At 32.7% G+C, this 14,622-nt stretch overlaps 1 long non-coding RNA gene across 1 annotated transcript; it reads right to left on the reverse strand.

Annotated features, from left to right (window-relative positions):
* Positions 1-674: 674 nt before the first annotated feature.
* LOC144562220 (uncharacterized) lies at positions 675-1,006 on the reverse strand. Its single transcript, XR_013514008.1, has 2 exons — positions 891-1,006; positions 675-794 (listed from the first exon to the last, which is right to left on the reverse strand). It is a non-coding gene; the product is annotated as an uncharacterized LOC144562220 (long non-coding RNA).
* Between the last annotated feature and the right edge of the window lie 13,616 nt (positions 1,007-14,622).

A 14,622-nucleotide genomic window follows, 5' to 3' on the forward strand; every position in this document is an offset into this window, starting at 1 on the left:
TTTTTGGAATTTTTTTACTATTTATTAAGCTGATTTGAAAACTGCTGATTTCAGTAAATTTCTGCAGCATTGAAATCAGCGGTTTTCAAACCAGCTTAATAAATAGTAAAAAAATTTCAAAAAATGTAAAATTTGGTCTCCAAGTAGATTATAATATAGATTAAGCATCTAACGGTTTGGATTTGTTGTTTGGACATCACACGGCTAAATATAGACCCGGCAGCACTTGGGCAGAACTGCTACCAGCAGCAATTTAGCCAGACTCTATATATATATATATATATATATATGCTTGTTTAATAATTCCACATTGTATCATTGCATGTACAATTATAAAGCTACTCATGCTTCATATATATATTAAACCACGGAACCAAAATATATAACACGCTCAGTATTTATTTTGAACTATTATAACTTACTTAACGTCAAGCTTATTATATTATACACACATATGCATTCATATATGCACACTCATTTTGTTCATTCAACTAAAAGAAGTATATATATATATATATATTGTAAGTTTGTAACGGCACTAGTTGATGATCTCTCATGGTTTCGTCCCTCCATCTGCACCACCCCCCGGCATGTTGCCGGGACTGCTCCAGTTATCATACTGATTTCTTGGTATAGCGTGATGGTTATCAATTGAAGTGCCAGATCCAGATGTCTTTGTTTCGGTTTGTTGCGCTTCTCCTATGAACATAAATTTACTCGGTGCAGCAACTCCACAACTTGTCAACAGCATTACAACAACAACAACTGCTATTATCTTCATTCCTTGCTTTATGCTATAAATACAGCGGCAAATTTATCATGATCAGAAGAAGGTTAATAATACAAACTGAGATATATATATATAACTATAGTTTAGTACTGTCACTTACCTGAAATGGAAACCCTAGCTGGAGGGGGTCCAAGGAGATCTTGTTGGAGTTGTTTTAGTAATTAATAACAAGTTATCTTCTGGTGTATATTATTTATAGAAGAAGAGAGGACTATTGATATATATAATATAATTTTTCTGGTAAAAAGTGAGAAGTACTATTCGTAGATTGAGATCTGAAAATGATGTATTTTGTGGTTGTGATTCTCAACGCATTTTATTAAAGAGGGAAGCACTTGGCCACTTAGCCTAAATGGAGACAAAATAAAGTGGGGGTAAAATTATCTCCATTAAAAAAATGTTCATTATTAACAAAGGTAAAAATTAACCTATTTTACTAGGGATGCTTTTATTGTTCTTGCTAGCTTTCCAATTTGTCATTTTGAAAAGACACGTCTCCACCATGACAACTTGGAGGTACTGGTTTTGGATCTGCTATAGGACATTGTTTTCACTTTTATTTATTTGTTCATTTGTTTTTTTTGTTTTTTGGAAACAAAAAGCAGAAATACCCGTTTCATTTACTGAAACATTTTATTTACAGCAGTTCATAAAAGAAGAAAAAACACTTTCCAGTACTAGAAAGTTATCTGTCACCTATATAGCTCCTGTTCGAAAAGAAAAACAAAATCCTACTCATTAATTTCTGTGACTAATCAGTAAAAATCTAAACTGATGTTTATACAAAGACTCAAAAGTATTATAAACTGGTACACCTCTGAGCGAGGCTCTGATACAGTGATACGTACAATATATCCACTTCCTGCCCCAGTAGTTAGGAGATTCCTCAACAAAAACAGTAAAACAAAAGAGATCAGAGCACATATTAGAATGAATAAATATACATTGTCGAGTTGATTTAAAAGTTGAAATTGAAAAACAAGCTTCTCAATTTCGTCATTTTTAATTCATAAGCATAAGAACTAGCTTTTAGTCTAGTGGCAAAGACACATGATCTCTATATGAGAAGTCATGAGTTCAAAACTCAAATAAATGAAATCATTTGTTGTAATAAAACAAGAGTATTAAATAGTTTGGTGGCTTGACCTCCAACTTTACTTAAAAAAAATTCATGAGCACCAAAAGATGGCACGAAACAAAAGAGATCAGAACAAATATTAGAATAACATATTAGGGTTAATTAATAGAGCTAGGAGAGGCGTTTACTTTTATATAAACCTTGTAAATAACTTTTTTTCATTAATACAATTGATAGCGGCATCAAGCCTACTAACCTTCAAAACACAGATGGCACTAATAAACAGTGCAAGGAATGTTTTTTTGCTGATTTTGCTTGTTGTGACAAGGCATATTGCATTATATCTTCCACGGAGCACCATTATTGGTATACTTCTTGACATTTATCCATCCAAAACCAAACTTTATTTATGGTCTCTAGATTCAGTTATTTGATGGCAAGCACAGAAAAGATAATGCGGTTCACCTGTCCACCCTTTTCTAATTAGTAATCAATAAAAAAATTATTTAAATTCTTAATTTTGTTGGAAATTTTAAGATTTAATTAACCACTGCATTGCATTATCAAGTTTGACCCCCCTAAAAGTCAGAAATTTTTTAGTGGCACTAGTGGAGAACTTGGAATTAGTGTCGGCTGTTTATGGGTATTAGTGTCGGACATTAGGCGACACTAATCGGGCTGATACTAATACTTTGTAAATAGCCGACACTAAAAGTAAGGCATTAGTGTCGGCTATTTATTAAATGGCCGACACTAATACTAACTTTTAGTGTCGGCTAATACTTAAAAAGCCGACACTAATACTTATTAGTGTCGGCCATTTAATAAATAGCCGATACTAATACTTATTAGTGTCGGCTTTTTAATAAATAGCCGACACTAATTTTTTTTTTTTTTTTTAAATAAATTTCAAAAATTCACTATAAATCATAGAAAATTCTAAAAATGAAAATTTTTATTTTGGAATGCTCATATATTTTTGCTGAACTATATATAAAACAAAGATATCAAATAATTCATCATAATTTACAAATAACACTCACTAAATAAAATATCATCCAAATTGATCATTTATTGTTATCATACAAACCCTAAAATAGAAAATACATAAAAGATACATAAAAGACCCTTTATTGTTATCATACAAACCCTAAAACAGAAAATACATACATAAAAGATACATAAAAGACCCTAAAAACTCTAAAATTATAAAGACTATACCAAAAGTCCATGAAGGAAGACTCGGATCGCGAATCTGAGCCCGCAGAATGGTGAAACAAATCATAGATTTGTTTCTAATCCGGTTTTGGGCTGTGGAGTTCCTGTCAAAATTTCAGCCCGATCCGACGAACGGATCAAAAGTTACGCCCCTTTTCGTGAAGCATGCGCAGAAGAAGCTGCTGAGAAGATCAGATCGGAGAGAAGCGCTTTTCGTGAAGCATGCACAGAAGAAGCGGCTGAGAAGATCAGATCGGAGAGAAGTGTGAAGCAAAGTGAATGTTTAAACCCTAGGCGTGCGTTTGAAAGAGGTGCGCGGGACTTAAAATGAAATTTTGTTAGCTTTAGTGTCGGCTGTTTATAAATAGGCGACACTAATAACTGAGAATTAGTGTCGGCTGTTTATAAAATGGCGACACTAATACATTAGTGTCGGCTGTTTATAAATAGCCGACACTAATTGTTAAGTATTAGTGTCGCCTACATCTAAATATCCGACACTAATATTATTAGTGTCGGTTTTTTGTAAACGACCGATACTAAAGTATTAGTGTCAGTTTTTTAAGGCGACACTAATTGTATGTTCTCCACTAGTGTGGATTTAGTGGTAAAAGATCCTTTGGAGTTTGGAGTCCCATCTACACACAAGGGCTATCTTTATCATCAGCCATAATCTAACTATTTATAATTGAAAGTAAATCCCTCCATATTTGTTCATTGTTTTTGGAAAATACTTCTTGTTTATTTAAGTATTAAACTAGTTTATAAACTTCTGCATTTGTTTATGTTGCATTTTGCAACTTGTTCATATTCTTCAGTGTTTTTAAATACGGCTTCATATACAATTTGTTACTACGTACGTTCAAAATATTATGCAGTCACATATATATATGAATGCATATCTGAATTTGTTAGAAGTACCACCATTATGTGCACCCAACTTCAAAAATTCATATAAATTCACCCCCTTTGAGTTTTGGGGTTTCTTTATATCAAAATCATGATTTTAATGTAGAATTTTATTTCATGAAAATTACTCTCCATTATTATTGACTTTTAAGAAATTGAGATATTACAGTGTTATTCTAACCTAATTTCCAAGGAATTAATATGATAAATTTCTTAGATATATCCCAAACTATTTAGGGTTCAACAACAATTCATTTTAAAATCCGCATAAATAAGTCCACATTAAAGTCGCATATGTGATATGCAGTGATCTTTCACGTATGAACAAAATCGCATTTGAAAATATTGATTTTCTTCAAAGCATTTCAATATAGTTTAGGAGAGTAGAATTAGGTTATTCTTAAGTTTACCAAATCCTTTTGTGAACTCAACTCTAAAACCTATCAGATTGACTTCAAACGATGAATCCAAACTGTTGAAATCCATTACCTTACGAGTGATGAGTTTATATGCAAAAAACTTACAAAACTGAATGTATTAAAATTAATTTGTAAATCTTCCAATATTGACCGCTTTACTGTATACTAAATTATTTCATAAGTTTAATATTTTCACATGAACTCATCATTGGTAAAATAGATAGATTTCAACAATTTAAATTCGTCATATAACACTAATTAGATAAATTTTAAATTGAGCTCACAAAGAAACATAGTGAACTTAAGATCACCTGAGTTCTACTCTGGTTTAGGGATGTATAGTGGTTTCAAAGGATTTGGTTTCCCGGGACCGAGTTATGGTAGATATATTGAACCAAAACCAATGCACACAGGCTAACATAATTTCCTAAAAGTCTAAAACAATACGGTCTAGCTAGAACTAGATATTGCTGTAATTTGCTTTGTTCGACATATGTGGGCCTCTAGCTTCTCTGTTTAATTAACTAAAATTAATGGGCCTCTAGCTTCTTTGTATTCAAGGCGACATGCAAACCCCCAACGACAACACGCCATTTAAGAAAGAATCTATTAGTGCGTAATATCTGTGTCATTTCTCCAAAATCTTGTATGCATGCATTTGAATTTCTATTAAAAGAGTTTTGTCTGCTTCGGAGAAGTTGAGAGGAAAAAAAAAATCAATCCTTCTTTTTCTGAGTACTTCAAAAAAATGAAGAAAAAAATCAATCCTTCTTTTTCTTTCCTTCTAGCAGTATAATTTGATTATTGCAGTTACTATTCTTCAGTAGTGACTTGCCTTGATGAAAGAAATTTTTTATCTGTAGAAATAAAAAAAAAAAGAAACAGAAAGAGTACATCATGTTTTTTTATTGGTAGAAAAATCAGTAGGATTTCTATCGATCCTAAAAATCAAAAAATTTGAATTAGTAAGAATTATACCGATCAAAACGTTTTTTTTTTTAATTTGATGTGTAGATGGAGAGAATTCTTATATTAGATCTTAAGTAAAATATGGAAAGTTTTTTCAAAAAATAGATGAAATGTTTCTATTATATCTAAACTTTAAGATATTTTATCTATTTTTGTAAAATCTTTTTATATTTTATTAGAAAAAAATTAAAAGAAAATATGACAAACTAGTTTGGATCGGTAGAATTCCTACCGATCAAATTTTTTTTATTTTAAAAATTGGTAGAAGGCCTACCGATCTTTCTACTAATTAAAAATATGAAACACTCTTTGTATTTCTCTCTTCCTTTTCTTTAATTTCTACGGATAAATAATTATCCTTGATGAAACGTAGTATTTCCATTATCTGAAGTCAATACAAAAGGGAATATATTCCTTTTTTATTCCCTCTCAACATTTCCTATGGAGAAGAATATTCAAGAAGAACATGCATTTGTGCTGTCAAGACACAGGTGCAGGAATGCACTGCCATATGGCTCCCTGTCCCTGATATATATATATATACTAGATGATATATATTAATTCCACTGGACAGTTGGCACCCAGATAACTAGCTACCAAATGGTTCCTGTGGCAGAGGATCGAGCAGGACTCTTCAGCATGAAGATCAAGCACAAATTTTAATGCATTCATCTTTTTGTGGCAGAGGAGCAGGACCCTAGCTTAGCCCCAATGATGAGTAGCTTAAGAACTTTAGTTTAACTTTGCTGTTATATATGTGTTTGTTTTGATCCAGCTTCTAAGCTAGCTGATGAACCTTGTGTTTGCTATGTTTGCTTTAATGGAAATGGACTTAGACCATTTTAATAAAAAAAAAAAGGAAGAACATTTGTGCTGTACGTCCCGCACTTCGGATAAATAAACATATATTTGATCCATCCATCATCGTCATTTGCAGTTCATTTGCTTTAGATTAAATATTGGTTTAACTCAGAAAATCAGAATCATAAAATCCGTCTGCCACACGATCCGATTCGCACGAGCAATGGACAAATTCATGGTATCATTTATATAGGCCTTTACCTCATTAATTACGGGCTTCTTCTTTTTTTAAGTAAATTTTACGGGCTTCTAATTATATGTTAATCATTACAATATTTGGTTTCCAGTTTTAGACATTTTTACATTTTTTTTTTCATTTTTTTTTTAATTTCTCCGTGTATAATTCATTATGTGAATAATTCGGGCTCCGAAATTTTTATTAACAGCATAAAGAAAGAAAGAAAAATCAAAACACCTTCAAAATGAAGGAATTCCACATTTACTCGGACCAATAAGCCAATTTGTGGTCCATTTATGAGGGGCCGCATATTGGCTTGGCGGCCCTCCAAAAGTCCAAAAAATACACTGTAATATTGAATATATTACAATTTTGAAGGACCTCTAAGCCAATCTGTGGCCTCCTAAAATGAGCCGCAAATTAACTTAGCAGCCCAGATGAATGTGGATTTCTCCCATTTTGAAGGTGGGTTTTTTTTTTAAAGGGTATTTATAAAAAATTCGGATCCGGGCTGATGTATTATTCATGGTTACTTGATATTATTCTTACTGGGCCTTTTCAGGCTTGGGTTGGCCCATTGTAGCAGATCACAGAAGAAAGTTATTGAAATTGTTGTGGATAAATAATTAATAATTATATTATAATATAAAATAAGAACAAGCAGTCAATTTTGAATGTTACCATCGTCAGAATATTATCAGAAAGACTACGTCGACCTAATTCAGTTGGTATATATATTTCTATTACAAACTGTAATTAACTTGAATAAATTATTTTATTGATTGATTTCTCATGTCTTTACATTGAATACATCAAGGTCTATAAATTGTACAAGGCTTAAAAAGCCCTTGTGATTTCGGCTAAAAATAGGAAATAAGAAATACTAGCTTGTTTGTCATAAGTAGAAAAAGAAAAGGTAAAATATGTAAAAGTGCATCTCAACAGTGTTTATTAATATCTAGCTTGATGAATGATTATCTCCAGAGTGTTGATTTTGTTGTGTATTTCCAACAATTTCTTTGGCGTGTGGATCTCAAACAAAAAGTTGTTCCGTTTTTCAATTTCCTCTTGTTAGCTTGTTCTAGCTAGCTTGTGCTATGGCTGAACATTGGTGTTGGATTTAATAAAGGGTACGTCCATTATGGGAAACTAAAAAACCCGACCCGTTATGAATAGGTGCCAACCCATTAAGAAAATGTGCATTGGTTTTATATAAACTATGCATATCATTTTCTCTCTGTCTATCATCTGATAATAAATCCGAAATTAGAGACTGTCAAGAAAGAGAGAAAAGCACTCTGTTAAGGTGAAGGTCTTAGGTCGTGGAAAACGCAGGGCTTCCGGCTTCAGCTTGTGATTCCTTGCAGAACCAGTGATACTGCTATGCTCGCAAGATCCGCTTCTGCATGAAGATTAACGGAGTAATTTGTAAGTTCTATCTGTTAATTAACATTGGTATCAGAGCCCTAGTTATGGCATGTATTCTGGTTTTAATACACACGTAAAATCTGTTATAATTAAATTTTTTTTCTCCGAAAATTTTTCTGATTTTATTTTCTTTAAATAATTTCAGTTTTTTTTCTGAAAATTTTCCGAAAATTATTCTGATTTTATTTTCTTTAAATAATTTCAGTTTTTTTTCTGAAAATTTTCCGAAAATTAATTGTAAAGAAATTTTCAGATTTTTTGGAGAATTTCCGAAAATTAATTTTTAAGATTTGATTCACAAATTTTTTTTAAATACGTATTTTCTAATTCACAAATTTTTATAAAATACGTTTTATAAAAATAAATACGTTTTATAAAATTAATTTTTCAGATATAAATACGTTTTATATTTGTATTCATTGTTTTGGAGATTTTTTTAAATGTATCTTTTGGAGATGCATTGCAAAACAGTGATGTTGTATAGTGAAAATGGGAGATGCAAGGCAAAATCATGCATTTTTAGTTGTTTATGGATCTTATACAACTGGTTTGACAATATTTTGGTCCAAATGAATCACAACCGTCCAAAGAATCATTTTTTCTCAAGAATTTTCGGAACTTGCCGAATTTTAATTTTGGTTGGGTGCCTTGGGAGACAATGGTCTTACCACTATACCATAATCTATTTTATGTTATGTTATTCATTCTATATATTATATACACTATAAAACAGATTTTTCTCCACTTTGCAACAGGATTTTTTTTGTTTGTATATATTATATATTATATAATATATTATATCTATTTTCATGGAATTTTTTTTTGGATTATACGGTTTTTTTTATCTGTTTACATAATTTTTTTTGTTTGTTAAAATTATATATTAAATGTATAATTTCTAGTGGGAGTTTTGCACAGTGAATAATTAATAGTAATAAAATGGGGGAATTACATATATACCACTCAAAAACATTGAAATTACATATTTACCACCCTAAATTCTATAATTACATATATACCACTCAAAAACATTGAAATTACATATTTACCACTCTAAATTCTATAATTATATATTTACCATTCTAAATTCAAAGAACTCACATATTTATCCAATATAATTTTAACATATATCAAATATATCCAAAACTCAGATTAATTATGTTTAATATTCTAAAAACTATAATTAATCAAGAAAACCAGGTAAATACGAGTATAGCTTTTAGGTTCTATTTTCATCTGATACACTTGTCTAAGCACATGCATGCAAGATAAGATGTATTCTTAGCAGCCTCCATATTTGAAAATTATCTTGTATTGATTCTATTAAATAATTATCCAATTACTATGATTCCCACCATACTGGTACATATCTCATTTCGTTTTTCTTTTTTTTTTTAGAATGGGAGAGATGGAGTTTTTAGTGTGCAGGAAGATAGAGTCGCAATTTTGGCAGTAAAAAAAAAGCGGGAAAGTCATACGCTAAAGGGGAAATAAGAAGGAAAATCATTAAGTCGTTAATTATATTTTATATAATATTAAATATAATTAGTCTCAGTTTTGGATTAGTTGGATAAATATGTGAGTTCTTTGAATTTAGAATGGTAAATGTGTAATTATAGAATTTAGAGTGGTAAATATGTAATTTCAATGTTTTTGAGTGGTATATATGTAATTATAGAATTTAGGGTGGTAAATATGTAATTTCAATGTTTTTGAGCGGTATATATGTAATTCCCCCTAATAAAATTTATAGAATTAAATGATGATTGTGAAACTTAGTGATCTTTTGATTTTAATCTATAAGTATTATTATTATTAAATTATTTCACAGTTGATGTAAAACTAGAATTGTTATGCTAGGTATTAAATAATTTGTATTAAGCCATCAAAACTGTGATATGTCCTAACTTAGTTTAATTGTAAATTCTTAGTGAAATGACATCTGCATCTAGGAATATTGTGGCAGAACTCAATAATTATGAAATTTGGGCCATGAAAATTCAGTATGTCCTGGAAGAACAAGAGGTTCTTTCGGTCCTAGATCATATTCTAACCGAACCAGAAAAAGGTACAACTGCAAAGCACATTTCTGATAGTGCTGCATATGAGTCCTGGAAAAAGAAGAACTCCATTGCTCGTATTACATTGCTGAGCAGTATGGATAATGATGTGATGCGTGAGTTTAGGCAATATGAGATTGCAAAAGAGATGTGGCTTGCTTTGAAGCAGAAGTTTGGTGGAACTTCTGTTACAAAATTGAGACAACTCACCATCAAGTTTGACACTTACAAGAAATATCCTAATCATAGCATGCGGCAACATCTCAGGGAGATGTCAAATATGATTAGTGAGTTGAAGGATGCTGGCCATGTTTTGACTGATGAGCAACAACTTCAAGCAGTGATTCGTTCACTTCCTCATACTTGGGAACACATGAAGGTGAATCTGACCCACAATGAGAGTATTAAAACTCTCAACGATGCAACAAGGCATCTGGAACTTGAGGAAGATCGTATTGAGGCATCCAAGCCTCATGAAACTGAATCTGCTGTGCATTTGGCTGGTTCAAGCTCTCATGGAGGGCAAGGCCAGAAGCGTAAGTCAAATTATGGTCAGAAGGGCAAACAAGAGAAAAAACATAAGGGGCAAGATCGTGGCAAGGGAAAGGCTTCTCAGAATTTTAAGAAGCATAATAAGGCCAAGATCAAGTGTTTCAATTGTGGCAAGAAGGGTCACTATGCTCGTGAATGCAAAGAGCCCCGCAAGGTACAAATTATAGAAAAACTTTCATATTTTTCATATGTTTCCAGTTCTGTTTTTATTGCTGATTCTCATCCTTTGTGGACTGTAGACTCAGGGGCAACATACCATGTAGCCAAAGACCGTGACTTGTTTGTGGATTTTCGTCGAATTCCGCAAGGTTCAAAATGGCTTTATGTAGGAAACAACTCTCGTGTACCAGTCAAGGGTATAGGCACATGCAAGTTGGATATGCGTGATGGTCGAACCCTCCTCTTACATGATGTTCTCTTTGCACCTGACATTCGACGAAATCTTGTATCTGTAGTAGTTCTTCTTAGATTTGGATTTACTTTGAACATGTGTGGTACTAGTATTAAGTTGTATCTGGATGATGTGTGTTATGGTTATGGATATGTATCGAATGGTTGTATTATTCTGGATGTTGTTAATATGATGACTTCTAATACCCATTTTTCTTTAATTACATCATATGCTGATGAAAATGTTGATGTGAATGTATGGCATATGAGATTAGGCCATATTGGACAGCAACGAATGGATAGATTAGCCAAGGAAGGCATGTTAGGCCAAATTGAAAGAGTTAGTCTACCAACATGTGAAAATTGTTTAAAAGGAAAAATGGCAAGAAAACCATTTGGAACAGGAACCAGGTCTGAATTTCCATTACAATTAATTCATTCTGACATTTGTGGACCAATGAATGTGAGGGCACGACATGGAGGTAGATACTTTATCACCTTCATTGATGATTATACGCGATATGGTCATGTCTATTTGATATCTCATAAATCTGATGCTCTTGCTTGTTTCACGAAATTTATAACTTTATGTGAAAATCAATTAGACAGAAAGGTTAAGGCCTTAAGAACGGATCGCGGTTGCGAATATTTGTCTGATGAGTTCAAACAAATGTGCGAAGAAAAAGGAATACTAAGGCAACTAACCATGCCATATACTCCACAGCAAAACGGAGTGGCTGAAAGGAGAAATCAGACTCTTTTGGAAATGGTTAGGTCAATGATGGCTCAAGCAAATCTGCCAATCAATTTTTGGGGTGATTCATTATTGATAGCTGCATATATTCTAAATCGTGTACCTTCTAAATCTGTTTCTTCAACTCTTTATGAACTTTGGATTAATAGAAAACCAGATCTTAGTAATCTGAGACCTTGGGGATGCGCTGCCATTGTTCATGATTCGTCTCATCAACATGGTAAATTGGGTCCATGAGGTAAAAAGAGTATATTTATACGATACTCTGAATATTCCAAAGGTTATGTGTTCATTGGTGAACAATCGAGTGGGAGTGTAATAGAATTTGAGTCCAGAGATGTCATTTTCTTGGAAAATGAATTTCCAAGAAAGGGTGAGATAGGTCAGGAATTTTCTCTATATGAAGTAGAGGAGCAAGATGATTTGATTGTTGCAAATCGTTTGGTGCATATTCCTGAACCTCCAACAGTATCTCATCCAAGTGGGAGCAAGTCAGTAGATGATGCTGAGCCAAGTTCAGCACAATCACAAATTAGGCATAGCAATCGTGCTAGAGTTCCTAAACGTCATTTTCCAATCGAAAATGAATCTTACATGATTGTCATGCAAGATGAAGAAGAGCCAAGAAATATTCGAGAGGCTCTCACTTGTCCTACTAAAGAGAAATGGATGAAAGCAATGGAAGAAGAAATGGAGTCAATGAGATCAAATAGTGTTTGGAAATTAGTTGATCTCTCTGAAGGACGCAAGGCAATTGGGAACAAATGGGTTCTCAAGATTAAACGTCTAGCTGACGGCTCAATTGAGAGGTATAAGGCACGACTTGTTGCTAAGGGGTATACACAACAAGAAGGGATAGACTACGAAGAGACTTTTTCTCCTGTTGTAAGATTTACTTCCATACGGTTGATACTAGCTATGGTTGCTAGTTTAGATTTGGAATTGCATCAAATGGATGTTAAAACTGCGTTTCTAAATGACAATCTGGAAGAAGAGATATATATGGAACAACTTGTCGGTTTTGTTGCCGAAGGACAAGAGCACAAAGTGTGCAAATTGTTAAGATCCATTTATGGTCTCAAGCAATCTTCCAGACAATGGTACATTCGGTTTCATCAAGCAATCATATCATTTGATTTCGAAATGATTGATGAAGACCATTGTGTGTATGTCAAAAGATTCAAAGACAAATTTGTGATTCTATCGCTTTATGTGGATGACATACTGTTGGCTAGTAACAATAAAGAGTATGTACAAATTATTAAAGAATGGTTATCCTCCAATTTTGATATGAAAGATATGGGTGAAGCAGCATACATTCTTGGAGTGAAGATTGAAAGAGATCGTTCCAAGAAGATGTTAGCTCTATCACAAGAGCATTACATCAAGAAAGTACTTGAAAAGTTTCATATGCAAGACTGTAAACCCATTGATACTCCTATAGCAAAAGGCAAAGGTCTTAGTTTAAGAATGTGTCCAAAGACTCCAGATGAAAAAGCACAAATGGAAAAAGTTCCTTACTCAAATGCTGTTGGCAGCCTCATGTATGCTATGATGTGTACTAAGCCAGATATCAGTTTCGCCGTTGGGATGGTGAGTAGATATCAAGCCAATCCAGGACAGTCCCATTGGAAAGCAGTAAAAAGAATACTTATATCTGAAAGGTACTGCAGATTATTCATTGTGTTTTCAAGGAGGAAATCTACAACTCATGGGTTACGCAGATACTGATTGGGGAGGAGATTTAGATGAAAGAAAATCTACCTCAGGTTATGTTTTCTTACTTAGTAATAGAGCTATCTCTTGGAGTAGTAAGAAACAGAGTTGCATATCCTTATCCACAATGGAAGCTGAATTTGTAGCATTTTCAGCAGTAGTACAAGAAGCAGTTTGGCTTAAAAGATTTTTGAATCACTTGGGTTTTAGTGATAATGAAACTAACTCAGTGTTGGTATACAGCGATAGCCAAGCAGCAATCGCTTATACAAAAGATCCCAAGTATCACTCAAAGACCAAACACATTGATACTAAGTATAACTTCGTTAGAGACATGGTGGCAAGAAAGCAAGTTTGCATGCAGTACATATCTACACACAAAATGGTGGCAGATCATTTTACAAAGGCAATACCTAGAGATGTGTTTATTGGCCATGTGAAATCTTTAGGGTTACATAGATTGTAGTTATATATATATTTTGATTGAACAGTATATATTATGTATATTTGTATTTGTGGGATAAATGCAATGAATGCTATTTACTTATACATTTATGTTATAATTGTTACAAATTATTTAATATCATTATATTTAGCATAACACATGAGATATAAAATGAAAGGTATGTCAGACAGTTGATTGGCCTTCTTACACAGGCAATCGCTTCTATGTCTTGGTAAGACATAGAAATTAGATTGATTTTAAGCTAGACATGATACAAAATGTGAGAGCAAGTGCTTAAAATATACATCGCCTTGATAGAGAATCAAGATGAGGTCATATGAATATATTATTATGACCGAAGGTGAAATACCCACTATTCACCTTAACTGTCTTATACCAAGTGGGAGTCCTGTTATTGGATTTATATGATAAGTAGAGCTGTGGACTCAAGTTAGATATTATGTATATCTGAACTATCACTTGTACGGTATTGGATTTTAAATTAGACATACGCTCCATAAGAAATGGAGAATAATACCGTAACATATGTTTCATACCATATGTGCAATTGACCAACAGGGTAACAGAAGATATGATCTCTTCTTCTTTGTTATGTGAGACCCGCGAGATCAAAAGGATCTCATAGTACGCTCCATTAATTGCCAATGATCATGAATGATACAATCTAATGGAACATATCTGAATAGCAATTGATTTGGAATGAAGAGATTCTAGATGAAAGAAAAAGATCATTTGAGTGTTACATTAGGTTATATTCACTGGTGCACCAATTATGTTTATGTAACATAATTGTGAATATATAAGTATGGTTGTATCAATAAATAAAAGAGATCC

The sequence above is a fragment of the Carex rostrata genome, chromosome 11, assembly GCF_964058835.1.
Source record: "Carex rostrata chromosome 11, lpCarRost1.2, whole genome shotgun sequence".
In the NCBI taxonomy this organism is placed as follows: Eukaryota; Viridiplantae; Streptophyta; class Magnoliopsida; order Poales; family Cyperaceae; genus Carex; species Carex rostrata.